Source organism: Pelophylax lessonae, assembly GCF_965119305.1.
Source record: "Pelophylax lessonae genome assembly, chromosome: 2".
Classification (NCBI taxonomy): Eukaryota; Metazoa; Chordata; class Amphibia; order Anura; family Ranidae; genus Pelophylax; species Pelophylax lessonae.
The window spans coordinates 8,416,878-8,442,679 of NC_138769.1; the positions used below are offsets into that span (position 1 = coordinate 8,416,878).

At 44.7% G+C, this 25,802-nt stretch overlaps 1 pseudogene across 1 annotated transcript in view; it reads right to left on the reverse strand.

Moving 5' to 3' along the window:
• Positions 1-25,802, reverse strand: part of LOC309545902 — a 1,177,957-nt pseudogene that overhangs the window by 764,102 nt on the left and 388,053 nt on the right. The gene's annotated exons all lie outside the window — the stretch shown is intronic.

The window sequence follows — 25,802 nt, forward strand, 5'->3', positions numbered from 1 at the left end:
ATTGAATCCAAATTCAATGAGATTGCTAAGATCATTTCTATAATTCGAAGTGGGATCTTTTTCCAGAACTGCATATGTATCCGAATCACTTAACATTTCTATGAGTTGGTTATGATAATAAATTTTATCCAATACTACCACACCTCCCCCCTTATCAGCTGGTCTGATAATGACCTCTTTCCTTTTTTCCAAGGATTCTATGCCTTCCTGTATATACCTAGGATTCGCATTCCTAACCGGTTTAATCACATCAAGATCCCTAATAAAGAGTTGTTTGAACACCTCCACATTTTGGTTAGAAGAATGGGGTGGGTTGAATAAGGAACTATTTTTCAGTCCACTGTCAACCCCTACTGTACTCTTTGGACAACTTTCTATATTCCTGCCTTGTGTTGGATTAAGATTCAAAAAAATATTTCTTCATGTTCAGTTTTCTGACATATTTTTGAATATCCATGTAGACATTAAACTTGTTAATGGGTTTTTTTATACCACATTTCAATCCGGCGTTTAGAACATTAATCTCTTTCTTGCTTAATTCAATTCCTGCTAAGTTATAGATTCCTTCTAATCCATGTTGCGCCTTCTTTTTCTGGATCCTTCGTCCAGCTCTACATCCTCTATACGATGTTGGGTAAATACATTGATACAATGTACTGATTCCTCTCTGGTGGGTCCCGGACCATTCCCGGTCCCGGCATGGAACGGTCCGGGACCCACCAGAGAGGAATCAGCACAATACTTCCAGCAAGAGGAGAGGAACAATGTATTTACCCAAGTCTCGCAAATTTATTTATGGGTGAATGGGAGGATAAACGCATCCTTGCTAATCGGAGAAGTGAACTAATAATGTACAAGAGGTACATAGACGACTTCTTTTTCATATGGGCGGGGACTGAATCATCTCTAAAGGAATTTGCTGAATGTTTGAATTCCAATGGGCAGAATATCAGGTTAGACTTCACCTGGAGTCGGGAGACAATCAACTACTTGGATGTGTGTATCAACCTAATAGATAAACAAATTACGACTAAAGCCTATTTTAAACCAACAGATAGGAATGGTATCCTTCCTATCCAAAGCGGTCACCATCCAAGTTGGTTGAGGAACATACCTAAAGGGCAAATGCTCAGAATCCGACGCAATTGTACAACGAATGAGGATTTCATTACCCAGTCAACAATCATAAGAAACAGATTCGTGGAGAAAGGATATAGACCAGATATCATTGATCAAACGATGGAAGAGGTATATGCTACATCACAAGAAACCTGTCTGCGAACAACCAACAGAATATCGAATGATGGACATCAATGGGGGTTTATTACGGACTACAATGTCCAATACAAAGATTTCGAGGAAGTTGTCAAAAAACATTGGAACATTTTAAAACTAGATAAAACTTTGGGACCAGTTTTGCCTGAACGACAGAGGTTTATATACCGTAAAGCACCATCTATAGGAGACCGAATTGTCAAAAAAGTGCTCGATCTTCCTCAGTTACCTAAGATCTTTTGGAATATGACAGGCTTCCATGCGTGTAGACGATGTAAGGCATGTCGACAAGTAAATACCCACTATAGAGGGCTTACATCCTTTACATCTAATGCAAATGGAAGATCATTTGAGATTAAGGAATTTATTTCCTGCTTGTCAACCCATGTTGTATACGGCATGGAATGCCCATGTGGGCTTATATACATTGGCCGAACAAAAAGGAGACTGGGAAAACGTATTTCAGAGCACATCTATAAGATCACCACAGGCTTTAAAGAGCATAGTGTGCCATTGCACTTTAGAGAGAAACACAACAGAGATCCGTCAGGTTTGAAATTTTGGGGGATAGAGAAGATGCCCCACTCGTGGCGAGGAGCAAACAGAGTGAGGGAGCTATCCAAAAAAGAAACTTAGTGGATTTATTTAACAAATGCTCTTACCCCTAATGGTTTGAATATTGACCTGGATTTAAATTGTTTTTTAAGTAATTATTAGTTGTCATGTTTTAATATTTAATATTTTAACAGTTGACAATTAATTGCTTGTACTATATCTTTTTCCTTTTGCGCTTCCTGGGAATTATTATGGATATGTAACCAAGGATAGTAAGTAGTAATTTCAGTATTATTATTAATATTAATTTTAATATGCATTTTAGGAGCTTTTAGCTTATGATTTTTATTTTTATATTTAATGTGTATTTTAGACAATTGTGCAGTAATTGGAATTATTGTGTATGTATCTGATTTGTTTTATGTATTTATTGAGCGTATAAGCTACTAAGTACTAAGTGGATGGTACAATGGGCATGGATGCATGTGTGGTACCATGCAGGAGAATGCCCGAATAAACAAATTATGAAAAAATATGAATTATGAAAAAACCAAGATCGTATGTGGATATTGCAGTGTATGTGGTCGTATATCGCAATGCCGCTGATCCGAGTACATGCCGGGATGGATGCTGCGGAGCTCCGCCGTGACATGTATACCGCCCATTGAGTCTGGGAGGCCGGACTCGGGGCAGGATAAATTGAACGTCAGGGGAGCGTGCTGACGTCCTCTGTTGAAGTCGTTTACGACAAAACGTGTCAGGACGCCAGCACGCCGCTATCGTGGAGACGCCAGATGTCCTTACTGTGAAGCTGAACCTTCTACAGCAGAGGCTGGTAATCTGCAGGGAGCGGACGGAACGGCGGGACTGGGCAGCATACTGGCGGTATTCCACTAGTTTTAACTCTGAATATTTTTATTTGAATGTAAGCATTTTTAAACTGGGGGGGCGGATGTATTGATATTGAGCAATAGAAGGTTAAAACGATATCACACTATCCGAGCCCTACTCTTGTCTTTTCCCATTGGTCATTTGGATCACATGCTATTGGAGAGCCTGAGCAAAGGAAACAGGAAGCTACAGCGGGCAGTGATCATTATTCTAGAACCAGGTTTTGGAGAGACAACTGAAAGGCAGTGATATAGAGGCTTCTGATCTTTGTTCAACTGTGTGCTTATTGGTGCACATTCCCCGCCTTCTCCTCCAACCACTGTGTGCTCATTGGTGGACATTCCCCGACTTCTCCTCCAATCAGTGTGTGCTCATTGGTGGACATTCCCCGCCTTCTCCTCCAACCACTGTGTGCTTATTGGTGGACATTCCCTGCCTTCTCCTCCAACCACTGTCTGCTCATTTGTGGACATTCCCCGCCTTATCCTTCTACCACTGTGTGATTTGCAGCTGTTATAGCTGCAAAGGGTGGGCCAACTGAATATTGAACCCTACGGACTGTAACTGGGATGCCATTAAAGTTCATGTGTGTGTGTAAAGGCAGGTGTCCCAATACTTTTGTCACTAGTGTGTGTGTGTGTGTGTGTGTGTGTATATATATATATATATATATATATATATATATATATATATAATTTGTATTTTTTTTGTGTAATATCTTTATTATGTGAGGCCAAGAACAGGTGATAGGTTACATAGTTACATAGTAGGTGAGGTTGAATAAAGACAATAGTCCATCTAGTTCAACCTGTGTAGGTGTGTGTGGCTGTAATCATCTCACATACCCCTGAATGTTCTGATCCTTGAGATGTAAGTCTAAGAGTCTTTTGAAAGCCACCATACTACCCGCAGAAACCACCTCTTGTGGTAGAGAATTCCACAATCTTGTTGCCCTAACAGTAAAGAACCCCCCGCGTTGCCTGAGGTTAAAACGCTTCTCCTCTAATCGCATTGTATGCCCTCGAGTCCTCATGCAATCCCTTCGAATGAACAGCTTTTTTTCTAAGCTGGGATCCCCATTAAGATATTTATAAATTGCTATCATGTCCCCCCTCAGACATCTCTTCTCCAGGGAGAATAAATCGAGCGATTGTAGACGCTCTTCATAGTCAAGGTCCTCCAATCCCCTAATTAGTTTAGTTGCCCTTCTCTGGACTCTCTCCAGCTCCAACACATCCCTCCTGAGGACTGGCGACCAGAACTGGACGGAATACTCCAGATGCGGTCGGACCAGAGTTTTATAAAGTGGAAGGATTATAGTCTTATCTCTGGAATGCATCCCTTTCTTTATGCATGCTAATGTTCTGCTGGCTTTGGCAGCTGCCGCTTGACATTGCATGCTGTTTCCTAATCTATCATCAACCAAGACTCCCAGATCCTTCTCCATTTTTGATTCCCCCAAGGGTTCCCCTCCTAACGTGTATTGTGCTTTTAGTCCCCAAGTGCAAAACCTTACACTTCTCCACGTTAAACCTCATTTGCCACGTCGTTGCCCACTCTGTAATTTTGTCCAGGTCATTCTGTAGGATATCTGCTTCATGTTGTGAAGTTATTGCCCTGGCCAATTTTGTGTCATCTGCAAAAACTGATATCGAACTACTGATCCCGACCTCAATGTTGTTTATGAATAAATTGAACAAGGTTGGTCCCAAGACTGAGCCTTGGGGGACCCCGCTTACCACCTCAGACCAGTCTGAGTATGCGCTGTTTATTACTACCCTTTGGACACGCCTTTTAAGCCAGTTCCGTATCCAAGAGCAAACCCTGCTATCGATACCTGCAGACCTTATTTTATAAATTAAGCGCTTGTGGGGAACTGTATCAAACGCCTTAGCGAAATCCAAGTACACCACATCCACTGGTCTGCCCCTATCTAGCTCACAGCTCACCTCCTCGTAGAATGTTAGGAGATTGGTTTGACAAGAACGCCCATTTGTAAACCCGTGCTGATTACTGCTGATGATGTTGTTGTCTTTAGCAAACTCTACGATATAGTCCCTTATCATCCCCTCCAGAAGTTTACATACTACTGATGTCAAACTGACAGGCCTATAATTTCCCGGGATATGCCTCTGGCCCTTTTTGAATATTGGAATCACGTTAGCTTTCTTCCAATCCCCTGGTACATCTCCTGTCCTAATACTGTCAGCAAAGATCAGGAACAGTGGTCTCGATATAACTTTACTGAGTTCCTTGAGTACTCTCGGATGTATGCCATCCGGTCCTGGTGATTTGTTTGTGTTAAGTTTATCCAGCCTTTCCCTGATTTCACCCTCTGTTAGCCATAGTGGCAAGTCCTGTGTATTACTACTAACCATACAGTCATGGTCAGTGTACCCCTCCGTTTCCTGTGTAAAGACTGACGAGAGAAAAGCATTCAGCACGGTTGCTTTTTCAGTGTCCTCTGTAACCATCCTCCCATCATTGTTAATTATGTGTGCAATATGCTCTGCCCTAGTTTTTTTGCTGTTGATATATTTAAAGAATTTCTTTGGGTTTTTTTTACTATCCTCCGCTATTTGTCTCTCAAAGTTGATTTTAGCCATCTTGATTTCGTGTTTACTTTTCTTATTTGCCTCCTTGTATTGCTCGAAAGCCGACACTGTGCCCTCTGATTTATACTTCTTGAAGGCCAATTTTTTTCCCCTAATAAGTTTTTTGACGCTACGGTTTAGCCAGCCAGGTTTGGCTTTGTCTCTTCTAAATTTATTTCCCATAGGAAGGCACTGCAAGATGCCTTTGCTTAATATGTTCCTAAAGCATTCCCATTTTCCTCTGTGGTCAGGGATCCCAGGGTTTGGTCCCAGTTTACCCTTTCTATCAATGAGTACAATTTTGGAAAGTTTGCCCTTCTGAAGTTTAGGGTTCTTATGTTCCCCACTTGCCTTGTTATATTGTTATTTACACTAAATGTGATCATCCTGTGATCGCTAGAGCCCAGGTTGTCCTGGACTCCTACCTCCTAGATTAGGTCTGGGTCATTAGTGAGCAATAGATCCAGGACTGCGTTTTCTCTGGTAGGGGAATCCACCAACTGTGACATGTAATTATCCAGTAAGGTTTCCGTGAATAGACGGGCCTTCTGTGAGTGTGCAGTCCCCTCTTCCCAGTCAATGTCGGGATAATTGAAGTCGCCCAATATGATGACTGATCCCAATTTTGCCACTTTACCCATTAGTGCTAAAAATTCCAGCTCTACCTCCTCCCCTTGGTTAGATGGCCTATAGCAAACCCCCACAATTACTTTCCCCTTTTCTCCTTCCTTATGGAGTTCAACCCACACAGATTCTAAATCCATGCTCATCCCATCCGTAATGTCACTCCTTTCTATCACCTTTATATTGTTCTTGACATAGAGACATACCCCTCCCCCTCTTTTTCCTACCCTGTCCTTCCGGTACACCGAATACCCTTGGATATTGGCCAGCCAGTCATGTGAGGGGTCGAACCAAGTCTCCGCTATTCCCACAAGGTCTATGTCTTCCTCATGTACTAACATTTCCAACTCATCCATTTTATTAGCTAGGCTCCTGGCATTAGCATATACCCCTCTTAGTTTTACGGAAGTTAAGCGCAATTGGCGGTTATGTTTATTCCTGTTTGGCCTGAGATTTTCCCGCACAGACCTGCCAATTGACATTGTAGACCTACTGTCGCTGCTGACACTACAGCTGCCTTCTGTCCTCTGCTCCCTCCTGTCTGACTCTACTTCTGAGTAGTGATGTCGCGAACCTAAAATTCGCGGTTCGCGAACGGCGAACGCGAACATCGGCAAATGTTCGCGAACCGGCGAACCGGGCGAACCGCCATAGACTTCAATAGGCAGGCGAATTTTAAAACACACAGGGACTCTTTCTGGCCACAATAGTGATGGAAAAGTTGTTTCAAGGGGACTAACACCTGGACTGTGGCATGCCGGAGAGGGATCACGCAAAAAAAAGTTCTTAAAAATTATAATTTTTTGATAGAGAGCCAATTATTGGAAAAATTAAAAAAAAAATAAAAATAAAAAATTTCTTTGTATTTAGCATCTGGGGGGTCTAAAAAGTGTACCTGTGAAGTTTCAGCTCTGTAGCATGTCCAGAACCCCTAAAAAACAGCATTTTTCTTATATTTTCAGGAATATGGCTTCTCTGCGGCTGGCTTTTACTCTTGCAGGCATTTAGCGGGCATTTTTTTAGGCAGGCATGTCATTTTTTGTATTTAGTGTCTGGGGGGTCTAAAAAGTGTACCTGTCAATTTTCAGCTCTGTAGCATGTCCAGAACCCCTAAAAAACAGCATTTTTCTTATATTTTCAGGAATATGGCTTCTCTGTGGCTGGCTTTTACTCTTGCAGGCATTTAGCGGGCATTTTTTTAGGCAGGCATGTCATTTTTTGTATTTAGTGTCTGGGGGGTCTAAAAAGTGTACCTGTCAATTTTCAGCTCTGTAGCATGTCCAGAACCCCTAAAAAACAGCATTTTTCTTATATTTTCAGGAATATGGCTTCTCTGCGGCTGGCTTTTTCTCTTGCAGGCATTTAGCGGGCATTTTTTTAGGCAGGCATGTCATTTTTTGTATTTAGTGTCTGGGGGGGTCACAAAAGTGTACCTGTCAAGTTTCAGCTCTGTAGCATGTCCAGAACCCCTAAAAAACAGCATTTTTCTTATATTTTCAGGAATATGGCTTCTCTGCGGCTGGCTTTTTCTCTTGCAGGCATTTAGCGGGCATTTTTTTAGGCAGGCATGTCATTTTTTGTATTTAGTGTCTGGGGGGTCTAAAAAGTGTACCTGTCAAGTTTCAGCTCTGTAGCATGTCCAGAACCCCTAAAAAACAGCATTTTTCTTATATTTTCAGGAATACGGCTTCTCTGCGGCTGTCTTTTTCTCTTGCAGGCATTTATCGGGCATTTTTTTAGGCAGGCATGTCATTTTTTGTATTTAGTGTCTGGGGGGGTCACAAAAGTGTACCTGTCAAGTTTCAGCTCTGTAGCATGTCCAGAACCCCTAAAAAACAGCATTTTTCTTATATTTTCAGGAATATGGCTTCTCTGCGGCTGGCTTTTTCTCTTGCAGGCATTTAGCGGGCATTTTTTTAGGCAGGCATGTCATTATTTGTATTTAGTGTCTGGGGGGTCTAAAAAGTGTACCTGTCAAGTTTCAGCTCTGTAGCATGTCCAGAACCCCTAAAAAACAGCATTTTTCTTATATTTTCAGGAATACGGCTTCTCTGCGGCTGTCTTTTTCTCTTGCAGGCATTTATCGGGCATTTTTTTAGGCAGGCATGTCATTTTTTGTATTTAGTGTCTGGGGGGTCACAAAAGTGTACCTGTCAAGTTTCAGCTCTGTAGCATGTCCAGAACCCCTAAAAAACAGCATTTTTCTTATATTTTCAGGAATACGGCTTCTCTGCGGCTGTCTTTTTCTCTTGCAGGCATTTATCGGGCATTTTTTTTAGGCAGGCATGTCATTTTTTGTATTTAGTGTCTGGGGGGTCACAAAAGTGTACCTGTCAAGTTTCAGCTCTGTAGCATGTCCAGAACCCCTAAAAAACAGCATTTTTCTTATATTTTCAGGAATACGGCTTCTCTGCGGCTGGCTTTTTCTCTTGCAGGCATTTATCGGGCATTTTTTTAGGCAGGCATGTCATTTTTTGTATTTAGTGTCTGGGGGGTCTAAAAAGTGTACCTGTCAATTTTCAGCTCTGTAGCATGTCCAGAACCCCTAAAAAACAGCATTTTTCTTATATTTTCAGGAATATGGCTTCTCTGCGGCTGGCTTTTTCTCTTGCAGGCATTTAGCGGGCATTTTTTTAGGCAGGCATGTCATTTTTTGTATTTAGTGTCTGGGGGGTCACAAAAGTGTACCTGTCAAGTTTCAGCTCTGTAGCATGTCCAGAACCCCTAAAAAACAGCATTTTTCTTATATTTTCAGGAATACGGCTTCTCTGCGGCTGTCTTTTTCTCTTGCAGGCATTTATCGGGCATTTTTTTAGGCAGGCATGTCATTTTTTGTATTTAGTGTCTGGGGGGTCTAAAAAGTGTACCTGTCAAGTTTCAGCTCTGTAGCATGTCCAGAACCCCTAAAAAAAAGCATTTTTCTTATATTTTCAGGAATACGGCTTCTCTGCGGCTGGCTTTTTCTCTTGCAGGCATATATATCAGTGGTGGGTGGGCAGTGGCACAGTACACTCTCTGTGGACCTGGCAGCAGTCACTGGCACCCAGGCAACTGCAATTTAAAAAATATATATATATTTTTTTTACTTTGCAAGCTGCTGTGCCACCTTCTATATCAGTGGTGGGTGGGCAGTGGCACAGTACACTCTCTGTGGACCTGACAGCAGTCACTGGCACCCAGGCAACTGCAATTTTAAAAAAATATATTTTATTTTACTTTGCAAGCTGCTGTGCCACCTTATATATCAGTGGTGGGTGGGCAGTGGCACAGTACACTCTCTGTGGACCTGACAGCAGTCACTGGCACCCAGGCAACTGCAATTTTAAAAAAATATATTTTATTTTACTTTGCAAGCTGTTGTGCCACCTTATATATCAGTGGTGGGTGGGCAGTGGCACAGTACACTCTCTGTGGACCTGACAGCAGTCACTGGCACCCAGGCAACTGCAATTTAAAAAAATATATATATTTTTTTTACTTTGCAAGCTGCTGTGCCACCTTATATATCAGTGGTGGGTGGGCACACAGTGGCACTGCAGTGGGCACAGTACACTCTGTGGACCTGACAGTCACTGGCAGCCCAGGCAACTGCAATAATAAAAAATATTTTTTTTTTCAATTTATTGCAACAAGATGCTGTGCCAACGTATATATATCAGTGGTGGGCAGTGCACTGCAGTGGGTACAGTGCACTCTGTGGACCTGACACAGCACTCACTGCAATTATGACAGAGGAAAAAAAAATATTTTTTAAAATGCCAGGTACTGTGCCTGTGCCACCCGAAATGAGTGTGGTGTGCACACAGTACAGTCTGTGGTGGGTCTGTGGCCTCTCACACACAGCGGGCAGGCAACTGCAGTGTACAATAGATATATATATATATATATATATATATAAAGAAAAAAATCTATTACCTTACCAGCCCTTAAAAGGGCTTTTGGGGACACTATATATATATATATATATGTATATATATAAATAAAAAAATCCTCAATTACCAGCCCTTAAAAGGGCTTTTGGGGACACTAGATAGATATAGATATATATGTATATGAAGAAACAACTCAATTACCAGCCCTTAAAAGGGCTTTTGGGGACGCTAGGTATATATATATATATATATATATTTAAAAAAAAAAAAAAACCACAAATACCAGCCCTTAGAAGGGCTTTTTGGGGTGCTGATATTACAGCAGTAGTGGACCAAGAACACTGCAAGACCAGGAACACTGACTAACTGTCCCTAGCTTAACAGCAGCAGCAGCAGCAGCAGCTCTCCCTACTCTCACTACACACACTGCTTCAGAATGATCTAAGATGGATGCTGCCCTTGCTTATTTATAGGAGGTGGGAGGGTGTGGGAGGGAGGTATGCTGATTGGCTGGAAATGTGTCTGCTGACTGTAAAGTTCAGGGTCAAAGTTTGCCTCAATGATGTATTATGGGGGGCGGACCGAACATCGCATATGTTCGCCGGCAGCGGCGAACGCGAACATGCTAAGTTTGCCGGGAACTGTTCGCCGGCGAACAGTTCTATACATCTCTACTTCTGAGCCCTCCCCCCCGTCTCCTAGTTTAAAAGCCCCTCCAACTTGGTGGCCATCTTTCTCCCCAAAAGAGCTGTACCGTCCCCATTAAGGTGCAGCCCATCCTTACTAAAGAGCCGGTAGCCGACTGAGAAGTCAGCCCAGTTCTCCAGGAACTCAAACCCCTCCTTCCTACACCAATTCCTCAGCCACTTGTTAACTTCCCTAATCTCCTTCTGCCTCTCTTGTGTGGCTCGAGGTACAGGCAGTATTTCAGAGAAAACCACCTTGGAGGTCCTTTTCCTCAATCTATTACCTAAGTCCCTGAAATCGTTCTTAAGGATCCTCCACCTACCTTTAACTTTGTCATTAGTGCCCACATGCACCATGACCGCTGGGTCATCCCCAGCCCCGCCCAACAATCTGTCTGCCAGATCTGCGATGTGCCGAACTCGGGCGCCCGGTAAACAACAAACTGTTTGGTTCACGAGAGCTTTTTTACAGATTGCCCTCTCTGTCCTCTTGATAATTGAGTCCCCAACTACCGCAACCTGTCTAACCTTTCCTGAGTTACGGCCCCCCTTCTTCCTGGAGCCGTCCCTCCCCTGGCAGCTGGGGGAGGGCGCATGCTCCAGCTCTGCCACCCCTGAGTTGATATCCCCCTCAACCTGCAACTCGGCAGGTTTGTTAGGGTGTACCAACTCAGGATTGGCCTCCCTGACTCTCCTCCCTCTACCCTTCCTAACAGTCACCCAGCTGCGTACCTCTGCTTCTTGCGTCTCCTCTATTCCTCCCTCCTCTATGCTGGCCCCTACCAGCGCCTGATAGGTAATGTCCAAGCTCATTTCCAGGTTGTTGATGCCACGCAGTGTTGCCAATGTGTTCTGTAGGTCCAGGATCTGGTCTACCAGAGCAACAAGTCGCTAACATCTTGCACAGCAGTATTCGCCCTCGAATGGTTCATCAAGGAACGCATACATGCAGCAAGAAGTGCACTGAGTGGCATCCGCAATCCTGTCAGACATTATTACCCACTACTCTATGGGGATATATTAACGACCTGCTCTTCCTTACCTACACTACCTCTAACTCCCCTGGTACTAAACCTGGGGTCCTCACCAGTCGCTAATATACTAACCAGTCACTAAGATACTCACAAGTCGCAAAGATCCAACAGACGCAAAGATACTCACCAGTCGCAACGATACTCACCAGTCGCAAAGATACTCACCAGTCGCAAGGATACTCACCAGTCGCAAAGATACTCACCAGTCGCAAAGATACTTACCAGTCGCAAAGAATCTCACCAGTCGCAAGATACTCACCCGATACACACCAGTTGCAAATATACTCACTAGTCGCAAGATGCTAACCCTCGCAAGATGCTAACCAGTCGCAAGATGCTCACTAATCGCTAAGATACTCACCAGTCTCTAAAATACTCATGGTCGATCAGTCAAGAGCGGCGTCGGTCGGTCGCAGAGCACCGTCGGTCGGTCGCAGAGCACCGTCGGTCGGTCGAAGAGCAGTCTGTCAGTCGCAGAACAGTCTGTCAGTCGTAGAACAGTCTGTCAGTCGCAGAGCAGACTTGTCAGTTGCAGAGCAGTCTTGTCAGTCGCAGAGCAGTCTTGTCAGTCGCAGAACAGTCTTGTCAGTCGCAGGCAGTCTGTCAGTCGCTGACGGTCGCAAGCAAGGTCAGTCAGTCACAGATCCCTATGGTCAGTCAGTCACAGGTTGGTCTGTCAGTCCGTCAGTCACAGGTCCCAAAGCACCGTCACACAGCTGTAGAGAGATACTCACCAGTCGCCGCTGCTCCTCCTCCCCTGCTTCCGTGAACCTCACCTCCTCAATACTCTGCGGTGTCCGTTCTCCGCCGCAGCCGCTGCTCCGCCGTCTGCCGCCGCGGCTTACAGTCCCGGTCCCTCACGTCCCGGTCCCGCTGCTCTTAGTCCCGGTCCCGCCACTCTCTGTTCCGGTCTCTCTGTCCCGGTCCCCTGCACCCGCGCCGGCTTCTGGTGACCTAGTGCGGCTCCCCCGCACGTGTCACCCGGCTCTCCTCCACGCTCTCCTCCACACACACTCCTCCAGTTGCTCGCTCGCTGCTGCTTGCTCCTCCCACTTCCGGGGCTTTTTTACAAAGTGTCCTCTTTTTTTTTTTTTTTTTCAACAAGTTCTTTATTGTAATAAATCAAAGCAAAAACTATACAACTTTGTACAATACACATCTTGAAATTTTAAGGAATAAGTAAACCAACTAATTTACATATATCAAACAAGGGTTCATATAAAGGAACCTGTACTGCAATTAAAGGAAGCCGAGGAACACAATACAAGTAGACTGATATCTGTCATTTTGTACATACTACTAATAATATGCATTACTAATACGTCCCCTCCCTAGGGAAGGAAAGGAAACAGAGGAAACACAAAGAATGAAAACAAACAGCTGTACCACTCCCTGAAATTAGAACGATCTCTTATGTGGCTTTATTCAGATGGCATGCACGTCTCTGGGGCCTGAACCCACCTATCCCATATCTTATTATACTTGGATACACTTCCTCTATGGGAGTAGATCAGTTTTTTATAGGGCAAGGTTACATTGATCTCCCGGAGCCAGTCTTGTATAGATGGAGGTGAATCTCTCATCCAGCGGCGGGCCAAACACTTCCTAGCGAGAAACAGTGTCTCATGCAAAAACAGTGTGGTATATTTATCTATATTAATATCAGGGGGTATTCCTAGTAAACAGAATTTCGGAACCAGGGTCAAAGGAGACCCCATGGTATCATGTAGAAATCTAACCACCTGCTCCCAAAAGCCCTGGACCTCGGTACATGTCCAGAGCAAATGGTAAAAGGTGCCACGCTCCACCCTGCACATGGGACACTGGCCAGTAGCCTCGCTACTATAGGTAGCCACCACAGCCGGTGTCAGGTAGGCTCTATGTAGAATATATAATTGAGTCAGGCGATCCGAGAGTTTCGGAGAAACCAATTTGCAGTTATCTAAGGCTTCCCCCCATTCCTTATCCTCAAGCGTCCCGATATCTCCCTCCCATTTAGTCTTGATGGCATACGCCAAGACCGTTGATTCTGGCAAAAGGAGTGCATTATACATATATGAAATAAGTTGTTTAGATTCAAAGCCCATTACCACCTCCAAGACTGGGATTACGGTCAATTCTTGAATAGGACGGGGAAATTGAACTGCAAAAGCGTGCCTAAGCTGCAGGTACCTAAAATACATATGGTTAGGGAGATCGTGTTGCCCTTTTAACTCATCAAAAGATTGGAGTTCACCATTGGTAAGTATATCAACCAAATAGGAAATTCCATAGTGGGCCCACACATGTGCATCCAGAATAGAGGCACACTCACGGAGACTGGTATTATGCCACAGCGGCGTATATGCATGTAGCGAGGGTATATCCAATTTGGTTGACACCACCTCCCATATTCGCCTATACTGATATAACATAGAGGTCTTATCCCCCCGGGTTTCAGCCCCCCGTACGCCCACCAGAATCAAGGATAGGGGTTCAACTAATGCATGGGCCCATGCAGGGGCTAGAAGGGCCAAGAATCTCTCCCTATCAAAACTATGAAGATGAAAGAAGTGGGATAACTGTGATGCCAGGTAATATAAATTAAAATCTGGGAGAGCCATACCACCCAGGTCAACGGGACTCTTAAGCTTCCGCCATGCCAACTTATGTCTACTGGATCCCCAAATAAAGGGCTTAAGTATAGCTTCTATCTGAAGAAAAAACTTAAGGGGAAGGTAAATTGGAGAATGCCACAAAATATACAAAAACTTAGGTAGTAACACCATTTTTACGAGGTTAATCCGGCCGCAAACCCCCAGCGGAAGACGCGCCCATATCTGTGTCTTAGCTTTTAACAATGTAAACAAGGGTTGTATGTTGTTCTGTATATAATCCACTGAAGATTTAGTCACCTGGATCCCTAAATATTTAATACAATTCACTACCTGCAAAGGGAAAAGTGGGTTTACAGGGAAGGGGGAAATATTATCTATGGGGAGAATTTGAGATTTGTCCCAATTGATTTGTAATCCAGAGAATCGGCCAAACTGTTTAATAAGGGAAAGGGCTACCGAGAGAGATGAATCTGGGTCGGCCAGGTACAACAGGGTATCATCTGCATACATACTAATTTTTTCTTCTAATCTTCCCACCCGGAGACCATGTATATCAGAGTGCGACCGGATCGCTATCGCAAGTGGCTCTGCTACCAGCGCATACAAAAGGGGCGAAAGGGGACAACCTTGCCTAGTACCCCTAGTAAGAGAAAACCCCTCCGATGTCCTCCCATTAGCCAGTACTTTAGCCACCGGTGCCTGGTAGAGAATCCGTACCCACCGGATGAAATTGGGGCCAAAGCCATATCCCTCCAGGCATCTCCAGAGAAAACCCCATTCTACTGAGTCAAATGCCCTTGCTGTGTCTAAGGACACCACAACTCTTGAGCCAATGTTGTCATGAGCAGCCTGTAAATTCATAAAGAGACGCCTCAAGTTGAATGAGGTGTTCCTACCTGGCATAAAACCCGACTGGTCCGCATGTACAAGAGAAAGAATGACCTTACTGAGGCGAATAGACAGGATTTTAGCCAGAATCTTAACGTCAACTTGTAACAAAGAAATTGGGCGATAAGAGGTGGGTTGATGGGGATCTTTACCTGGTTTAGGAATAAGAACAATTAAAGCTTCCCGCATAGTAGGGGGCAGTGTGTAGGATTCAAATGCGCATTCAAACATAGACAACAAGTGTGGCACCAATACCTCAGAGTATGTGGAATAAAATTCTATGGGCATTCCATCTGTTCCCGGGGACTTAGACCTGGGAATTCTAGCCATAGCCTCAATAATCTCTTCCTGCGACAGCGGGGCCTCGAGAAGCTCCAGCTGCTCGACCGACAATTGGGGAAGAACATCCGGGGACATATACAGGGAAATCGGAGAGTCATCGGCCGGGGCTGTAGAAGTGTAAAGGTCGCGAAAAAAATCCCGAAATCGGTCAGCCACTAACCCAGGGTCGGTTATAGGAGGTCCCATTGGAGGATGAAGAGTGATCACTACCGGAGGCCTATCGTTGCAATGTACTAGATAGGCCAAAAGTTTACCCGCCCGTTCTCCATGCTCATACAACTTTTGTTTTTGAAAAAAAAGTGTCCTACGGGCTTTTTCATACTCCAGCTGCTCAACTACCCTTGTCATTAATTTTAATTGATCCGCACCAGTGGGTGTCGGGTCAGCTGTATACGCAGCTTCTGCAGAGGCCAAGGTTCCAATCGCCTCGGTATGCGCCTGAGCAGAAGTTGCTTTAATAGAATTAATGGTGGTCATTAATGTCGATCTAGCATGAAGCTTAAAGGTCTCCCACACTACCAAGGGGAAGGCCGAGCCGACGTTATCGGCAAAAAATTGTTGCCACCTAGCGGCCAAGTCTATCTCCTCAGGGATGAGGGGGAGCCAAAACGGGTTTAATCGCCAGGCTGGCCGAATTCGTTCACTATGAATCCGGAGCGTAACCCAATAGGGACAATGATCTGAAAGACTGCGGGCTGAAAAGCCTGCATCCAAAAGTCTGGGGAGTAAAAAGGGGGATATAAAAATAAAGTCGATACGAGACATAGAATTATGAGAGGCAGAAAAATAGGAGTACGCCCTTAATGACGGGTTACAAACCCTCCAAGTGTCCAGCAAATTAAATTCCTCCATCAACCGTGCAAACCTAGTTGTCAATGTCTGGGGCTGTGTGGCTCCGGGAGCAAGTAACCTATCCAAACTGGGGTTCAAGGTGTTGTTGAAATCCCCTAACCAGATCGCTGGTATCCGTGGATGCAACACCATGAAATCCAGGCCCTCATGCAGTATAGAAGCCGAAAACGGTGGAGGAACATAAAAGGCTAATAACAAATAAGGCTCACCATACAGCAGTACATCTAAAAACACATATCTGCCCTGCGAATCTACTAAGGACCCCCGGAGCTCAAAATGCACTGCTTTGGCAACCAAGACTGCCACACCACGGGAATGAGAAGTGTACATGGAATGGAACGTCCATCCCAACCAAGGGCGCTTCAGCGCCCTTTGAAGAGTACCTTCTAGATGGGTCTCAAGTAAAACTATAACGTCTGCCCTATGGCGTTTTAAGGCATCAAAAACAGCTGACCTCTTAAGTCTGTCCCTCATGCCCCGAACATTCCAAGTAAGGAGTTTAAGGTGCGCCATGGAGATGGATCAGCATAATATCATGCAGGAGCTCCGTGGGTTCCGTTCGGTTCTGATATCTAGGGAAATACATACTAAAAATGAAAAAAACAGAATATATATCAGTAAAAGACATGAAAAAATATATAATTTCACTCGGCAAGAAGGGGGAAAAATAACACAGTAAAAAAAATATTGCAGTACTCATTCCTTGATACATAAAAAGAAAAAACATATAGCGACAATAAAGACATCCCAACCACCCACCCCGCCCCGCTCCTACTCCAACTAGTGCGGGCTCTTGATCCAAGAAAGAAAACTCCATCCACCCTATCAACCCGTGAAAAACCCAGGAGAAAAAAGAAAAAAAAAAACACACACACAGAAAAAAAAAAAAAACAAATGGAAGGGATCAAATACAAAAACGTGTGAGAGATATCCCTTCTGTCCCGCAGGGCGGTAGCAGAGGGATGGTTGGTGCATGTGCCTAACATAGGCAATCATATGGCGAAACTTCGCTGGTTAACAGAACATGTATCTAGGACAGAAAGTGAGAGACTTCAATGACTCCGCCAAAAAAAAAAAAAAAAAAAAAGGAAAACATTTTTTACCCTCCTTTCCCTTTCCTTTTTTTTCCCCTCCTCCCCTCCTTTTTTCCTTATTTTAACCCCCCCCCCCCCCCTCCATGGACGAAATACCCCAAAAAAAAAAAAAAAAAAAAAAAAAAAAAAAAAAGGAAGGAGAGAAAAAAAAAAAAAAAAGGGGAAACATCCATAGGGGGGGGGGGGGGGGAGGTACCAGCCACCCCACCGAAGGACCCGGGTGATACCTGATCATCTCAGGTTCTATCTATCATGTCTACAAAAATAAGAATCTGGGTGGTCTCGAGAAAAAAAGAGAAAAAAAAATAAGCAAATGTATCTTCCAGCCAAGGAGAGGAGAGAACAATCCAATAGTTTAGAAACTCAGAGATTCAGAAGATCCAACCAGGATCCAGCACGACAGGGGAGATGAGGCATGAGGCAGCCCTAACCCCGCGCCTCGAGATGTTCCAACCAGGAAATAACTGCCTCCGGATCATCGAAGAAGTGTACTCTGTCTTCGCCCTCCACACGGAGGCGGGCAGGGAATAACATGGCATACTTAATGTTCTTTATGCGGAGCCTGCGTTTTGCCTCTATAAAGGTTTTGCGTTTTTTCTGGACATCCGCCGAGAAATCCGGGAAAATTGCAAGCCTGCTATTCCCAAAGGGGATATTGCCCTTCTCCCTGGTGAGACGCAGCACAGCGTCCCTATCTCTAAAATTTAATAGTTTGGCTATGAAAGTGCGAGGGGGGGCCCCCTGCGGCGGTGGTCTGCCGAATAGGCGGTGGGCTCTCTCCACTGCAAAGGTCGAGGAAAAAGCCGCACGGCCATAGGTGTTAATCAGGAGTTGCTCAAGAAAATCTGATGGATGGGCCCCCTCTGCTCCCTCAGGCAATCCGATCATCCGAATATTACATCTTCGCAGTCGGTTCTCCATATCATCCTGTTTAATCATTAACTGAGTAACTTGGAGCTGGAGACGGTCTAAGGAGTTTTGCAGAGGTGGGAGGGAATCCTCCACAGCACTGATCCGCTGCTCAGCCTCGGTCACTCTCTCCCTCACCTTCTGGAGATCCTGTCTGATCAGGGAGATATCGGCTTTCACCTCCTCGATCTTACTAGTTAGTGAAGCCTGACATTGAGAAATAGCCTCCAGCACCTTAGCTGTCTCAGCGCCCATGGCGCTCGTCTCCGGTCCTGCCTGAGCGCCATCTGGAGCGGGGAGATCCTTGTCCGTGCGGCGATATTTCTCAAGTTTGGCGGCTGTATCTGTCTGCTTCTTCGGCGGAGACATACTGCAGACAGTCCGGTTTCAGGTGCGAGGATGTCGGGGAGGCTATTAAGAATCTCCTAGTGCAGGATTTACAAGGTAAGGAGTGTGTGTATCGGCGGAGCTGCTCTCACTCACGTCCTATCCCATGCTGCTCCAGGCCACGCCCCTCACAAAGTGTCCTCTTAATGGAGACATTGGGAGTCTATTAAATCCCATATTCTCCCTTGCCCTTCACTACAGCCAATCAAGCACAGATTGTACTTAATTAACTGCTTACCTGGATACACTAGCTGAGGAATGACAGCTCTGAACCTGGAAGTAATGTAATACACATTGCTTCCGGGTTCATTATTTGCAGGGGGATTGAGGTGAGTCATAAGTAAGCCCCATTGAGTGTGAAACCTGTCAGCTGGTCCTGTCTCTATGTTAGTTGCTGTGATGTCATCTTGATTTTTTTTATATTACAATTAAATGGTTGTCTCTTAATCTCTCTGGTGTGCGATCCATACAAGTGTATCTTCTTACCATGGTCCCACGTTTCCATCATGGGCACCAGAGGGATGGAGGGAAGATTCTGGGGGGTGTTGCCTTTGGAGCCCTGTAATAGTGATCTATATCCTCCCGGATCACTTTTACCCAAAAACTGAGTGTCGGGGCTAAAGTGGAGTTCTGGGCAAACAGCTTAATAGACATGGAATTATACATTTATGAAAACCGTCTTTGTTGCCAAAGGGTTTTTAATTTTGATCAGCCAGCCTTGTGATCCAGTGGTTTGTGACCAATTGCATACTGAACTCCGGGCCAAGCAATACAGCCTGATCTATGAACTGCCCCAAGGCAAAGTCTGGAACAGACTGACCTCTCCCATACCTTCCATGGCCCACAGGAAGGGGGCGCTATGTCCGCATCTTGTGATTAGTCTTCCTCCAACAAGATTATTTCCCCATCCTGGATTTGTAGAACTCTAACTCCGGTATTCTTTTTTTTTTTTTTTTTTTTTTTACAGCCTCCATCAAAATATTGATTATAGTTGTTGCTGTTCTGGGGGTGATGGTGGGCTCTGTAGTGTGTTGGTGCGTTTATAGAGGTGAGTAGAGACAAATTCATTCATTACTTAAAAAAATAAATATATATATATATATATATATATATATATATATATATATATATATATATATATATGTATATGTGATTCTATGTATTTATTACATGTATATTTTTTCCCATTCATATTGTAACGTTATCTAATCAGGGATCAACTTAACAATTTGGGGTCTATTTAAAAAACATTCACTGGATGATTGTCACAAGCATTCACCCAACCAGTTTTTCCCATCCTCTAATACAATATTTCCTATGATAGTCAGCTCTATCTAATGGCCAAAATGTGGTATTTTTTCAGATTGAGGTGTTTCAGGAAAACAAAATACCATCTTTTGGCCACTAGATGGGGCTGATGATCATAGGAAATAATCACATTGCAGAAAATGCAAGGAAAATTTGTGCAGGCTGGGCAAATGCTTGTGATATTCATCCAATGAATGTTTTATAACTAGACCCTTATGTGGTAGTGCCAGACCTTGGGGCAACCACCTACCAGTGTTGCCAACCTACCAGATTGAAATTTACTGACAAAACACCCAAAATTTACTGGCACAGTCAAGTTTTTACTGGCAATTCCAAAAGTTACAAAAATTACAGTTTTAAGTGAAAATTTCAGTATCTAGGCTATAAACAAGTGCAATATGCAATGAACAATGAGATTTAGGGTGGATATTAATGAAAAAAAAAACATATTTCTTATTTTATTTTCAATATAGTAAGTATCTCAGGGACAGAACTCAAGAGGGCAAGAAATTAAAATGGGCAGGCGCACACACACACATAAAATTGACTCACAGTGACGCTGACAGCAGTGAGCAGCAGCACAGATCATGATGACACCTCACCGACATGACACGTCCCCACCTGAGTCACAATGACAATGTCTTTCTCCACGCCAGGTGCTCCCTTCAGTCCACTCCAGTCCAAACAGCACTGACAGTTCATTCCCAGCTTGCCTTACTCCCATCCCGGAGACCGGCGCACGAGGCTCCGATTTGACTCCCTTGCACCATGACATTACACGACACACTCAGGCACCGCCTCCGCCAGACCCACCCCCTGCTGGCACACACTGTAGCAGGCACTCGGATAGATTAGGCTGGCTCCAGACTGGAAATGTGCATGCACAGTTCTGAGTTGAGTGTCACAGCCATAATTTTTACTGGCAACCTTTTCCTGTCACTGGCATTTACTGGCAGGAGAAAAGTGGCCAATTTTTACTGGCTGCCAGTAAAAATACTGACAGTTGGCAACACTGCCACCTACCAACTAGACATGTGCAATTCGTTACGGTCCGAATACAAATTCGGACGGGAGATTCAGATGCATCTGAATCTCTGAATGAAATATTAACAAATTTAGTTGAAATCTGTTAAAAACTTTTTGTTTATTCGTTTTCTAACGAATTCCTACTTTTCAGTAAGATTAGAATTCGTAACGGTCGAAAAACGATCGACCGATTTGAAAAGAAATAGCTGGTTGTTACGCAGCGGGCCGGGAAGCCGGCCGCCAGCGTCCTTAACAACCATGAGTCATCATCTGCCAGCGGGCTTCCTCACTGACAGATGGATGTAAAGAAAAGAATGCCGGCCATTGCCCAGCAATAGAATAATGTTAAAAAAATGGTGTAAGGTTCCCCCCCCCCCCCAGTTCACCAGTTCATACCAGGCCCTTTGGGTCTGGTACGGATATTTAGCGGAACCCCCTGCCAAAATGTGAAAAAAAAACGGCATGGGCCCCGCCCCCGAAAATCCATATCAGACGCTTATCCAAGCATGCAGCCTGGCAGGTCAGGAAAGGGCAGGGGGGGGGGGGGGGCGAGAAAGCGCCCCCCTCCTAAACCATACCAGGCCACCTGCCCTCAACATGGGGGGGTTGGTGCTTTCAGGGAGTGGGGCTCTGCGCACCCCACCCCAAAGCTCCTTGTCCCCTTGATGGGGACAAGGGCCTCTTCCTGACAACCCTGGGCTGTGGTTGTCGGGGTCTGTGGGCAGTGGGGCTTATCAGAATCTGAAAGCCCCCTTTAATTGGGGGACCCCCAGATCCTGCCCCCCCATGTGAATGGATATCGGGTACATCGTACCCCTACCCATTCACCAAAAAGGTGTCAAAAAGTAAAAACCACAAGAAACAGTTTTTGACAAGTTCTTTACTAAAAAAGAAAAAATAGTGTCCCTCGATGTAAACCCATCGTCAATCACGACAGCCGCCGGGACCCGAAAAATAGAAAAAATAAAAAACACTCCACCTCCTGGGGAGCTTCCCGCCGTCTGGCCGCTCTGCGCTTTGACAGTTCCTATATAAGCAAGGGGCGGATCCACCTGGCTACATCACCCGGTGGCGCCGCCCCCTTTTGACATCATGTGATGTCAGAAGGGGGTGGTGACACCGCATTACATAATCGGGTGGCCCTGCCCCTTGCCTATATAAGATCTTTCAAAGTGCAGAGCGGGCAGATGGCGGGAGGCATCCCAGGAGGCGGAGCGTTTTATTTTTTTTCTATTTTTCGGGTTCGGCGGGTGGCATGATTGACAATGAACTTACATCGGGGGACACTTTTTTTTTACTTTTTTTTAAAAAGGACTTCTAAAAAACTGTTTCCTGTGTTTCTTTTTGACACTTTTTTAGGTGAATGGGTCGGGGTACAATGTACCCGATACCCATTCACACAGGGGGAGGGGCCAGACTATGATAAGCCCCAAGCCCGCAGACCTGGACAACCAAAGCCCGGGGTTGTTGGGAAGAGGCCCTTGTCCCCATCAACATAGGGACAAGGTGCTTGGGGTGGGGGGGGGGCGCAGAGCCCCCCCTGCCCCAAAGCACCCACCCTCTCCTGTCTAGGGCAAATGGCCTGGTATGGTTCGGGGGGGGGGGGCGCTTTGGCGTGGGTTCCCCTTAAAATCCATACCAAACCTGAAGGTTTTTTTTATACATTTTTCTATTGCTGGGCAATGGCAGGCATTCTTTTCTTTATATTGATCTGTCAGCGGGGAAGCCCGCTGACAGATGATGACTCATGGTTGCTAAGGACACGGGTGGCCGGCTTCCCGGTCCGCTGCTTAACAACCAGCTATTTCTCTACACAGAGTTTGAATCGGTCGATGGTTTTTTGACTGATCCAAATTCTAATCTTTTCTAAAAGTAGGAATTTGTTAGAAAAATAATAAATGAAATGAATTTTCACGAAAACTAAACTAAACTAAGCAAATTCTGAAACCAAACGAAACGAATTCCACAACGAAACAAAATTAGTAACACAACAAATCTATCCAAAACTAAACAAAATGTTCTGTTCTGCACAGGTCTACTGCCAGCTGCGTTCACGGATAAACTAGAACATCTGGTGATCCCTGCCAAATGTAGTCATTTTCTATTAAAATATATCAATAAGTCTAAAGAATTTCCCATTGATTGGACAGAGACAATATTGTAGTCTGTCGTTCCTATTTATATGTATGTAAAACCAAAACGTTCTTTTTTTTTTATAGAATAGAGAAGGGCTAAAGCTGAAGATTATTATTATATTTTATTATCCCTGGTCCCCCCCCCACATCATCATGATAATGATAATATTGAATAAAATGTTTTAATTTGCGTTACATACCATATTCTGATGGGGGCACCTGGTGTAAGGGGGTACTCTGATGGGGGCACCTGGCGTAAGGGGGTACTCTGATGGGCCACCTGGCATAAGGGGGTACTCTGATGGGCCACTTGGCATAAGGGGGTACTCTGATGGGGGCACCTGGTGTAAGGGGGTACTCTGATGGGTTACCTGGCATAGGGAGTACACTGATAGAGACACCTGATCAAAGGGGTACTCTGATGGGGTCACCTGGTGTAAGGGAGTACACTTATGGGATCACCTAATGTTAGGGGGTACTCTGATGGAGCACCTGGTGCAAGGTGTACTCTAATGGGGACACCTGGTGTAAAGATTACTCTGATAGAGGCACCTGGTGTAAGGGGGTACTTGGATGGGGCACCTGGTGTAAGGGGGTACTTGGATGAGGCACCTGGTGTAAGGGGGCACACTTATGGTGTCATCTGATGTAAAGGGTACTCCGATGGGGTCACCTGGTGTAAAGGGGTACTCTGATGGGAGCATAAGGTGTAAGGAGTACTCTGATGGGGCACCTGGTGTAAAGAGGGACTCTTATGGGCGCAACTGGTGTAAGGGGGTACTCTGATGGGGGCACCTGGTGTAATGTGTACACTGATGGGGCACCTGGCTTAAGGGGGCACTCTGATGGGGACACCTGGTGTAATCTGTACACTGATGGGGCACCTGGTATAAAGGGAGACTCTGATGGGGCACCTGGCTTAAGGGGCACTCTGATGGGGACACCTGGTGTAATCTGTACACTGATGGGGCACCTGGTATAAAGGGAGACTCTGATGGGGCACCTGATATATGATGTACTCTGAAAGGGGGCCTGGTAAAGGCGGCATTTAGATAGGGGCACATGGTGTAAGGGGGTGCACTGATGGGAGAAGCTGATGTAAGGGATTATTCTGATGGGAGAAGCTGATAAAGAGGGTACTGTAATGGGGACACCTGATATAAGAGATGTCTTCAAAAAACTGCCTTGAAAACTTGAAAAAAATGCCCCCTCCAATGACTGTATTGTTGCTGCACAGTGTTGCAGCGTTGGTGGCCTCTCAGCCTTATCTTGGGCTGTACATACAAGCTGAAGACTTGTGGGCGGAGTCTGCATTGGGTAAGTCATTTTACTTATAAACCATTCTGAGGCAGGCTCCACCCACATGTCTGCAGCTTAGGAATTCAGCAGGTGATTGGTAACTGGAAAAGCAGTACAGGTCCACTGTTGGGGGGACTGGGGGAGCCATTGCTTTCTCTTTGTTTGCCTGATGCTGATTTAGGGTTTTTGTTTAGTATTATTCTTGTGCTTTAATGGTAAACAGTGGAGTGGAAAAAAATCACAATTTTATTTACTAATATTTAATCTTTTATATATTTTAAGGGAAAAAAAGAGAGCAGTCTTATAAACCAAAAGATTCCTTCACCGACGCACTGTTGAGTAAAGTAAAGAGTGGTGAGTTCCCAAGATTTGCCAATAATGTTTCCTCCCTAGTCCAGATAAATCCTAAATATAGAATCATTTATTCAACTGTCCATCCAGAGCCTCTGGTTTATAGACCGGATACATCCTAAATCTAGAGACATTTATCCAACTGTCCATACAGAGCCTCTGGTTTATAAACCGGATACATCCTAAATCTAGAGACATTTATCCAACTGTCCATACAGAGCCTCTGGTTTATAGACCGGATACATCAGGCAGCAGTGACGGGATGGACCATGTGGCCACTGCAGAAGAAAGACCTGAGGATGAGGTCCTTTAAAATGACTTTTACTCAATTTGATATTTCCCTCAATAAGTTCTATACAGAAACAAAAAGAGAAAAACATAATTAGAGAAAAGGGATGGAAAGCTAAGGAAGAGCTAAGAAAGTGTGAAAGATTAAAAATCAGCCTTCTACAGAATATTTTTCCTTCACTTGCTTTAGTAATCACCAACAAGTAGATAACCTTCTGCACTGAGGGCCACGCAATGTGTTCCAAAGGGCCACATGTGACCCCCAGGCCACAGGTTGGGCAGCAGAGACTTGGTCACATTCAGCTGGACTTGTCCTATAATATTGAAGTTGCTTTTCTGCTCATCCAAATATCTTCCTTATGAGTGTCAGGAACACTCAGCATTTACAGGTTTAATTGCCAGAATTCCATATCTAAAGTGTTGCTAATCCATTTGCAACTCAATGAACCCCTGTCCCAGACTGCATAGAATTAAAGCAATTAGTTTATGGAAAGTTCACAAACATTCACATCTCCAGTTATTCTATGGTGATTGGATGAAGGTGACTAAATTGCCAATGTAGTTTGAGCCACCAGAGTATATTCCTCTGTCTATTGCTGCTCCCTGCCTATAGAATGGCTTAGGCACCCTTTTCTTCTATGGTCACCCCACTCTCTTCCTCTATGATTATCTCACTCTCATCCTCTATGGTCATCCCACTTTCTTCCTCTATGGTCATCCCGCTCTCTTCCTCTATGGTCATCCCACTATATTCCTCTATGGTCAATCCACCCCCTTCCTCTATGGTTATCCCAC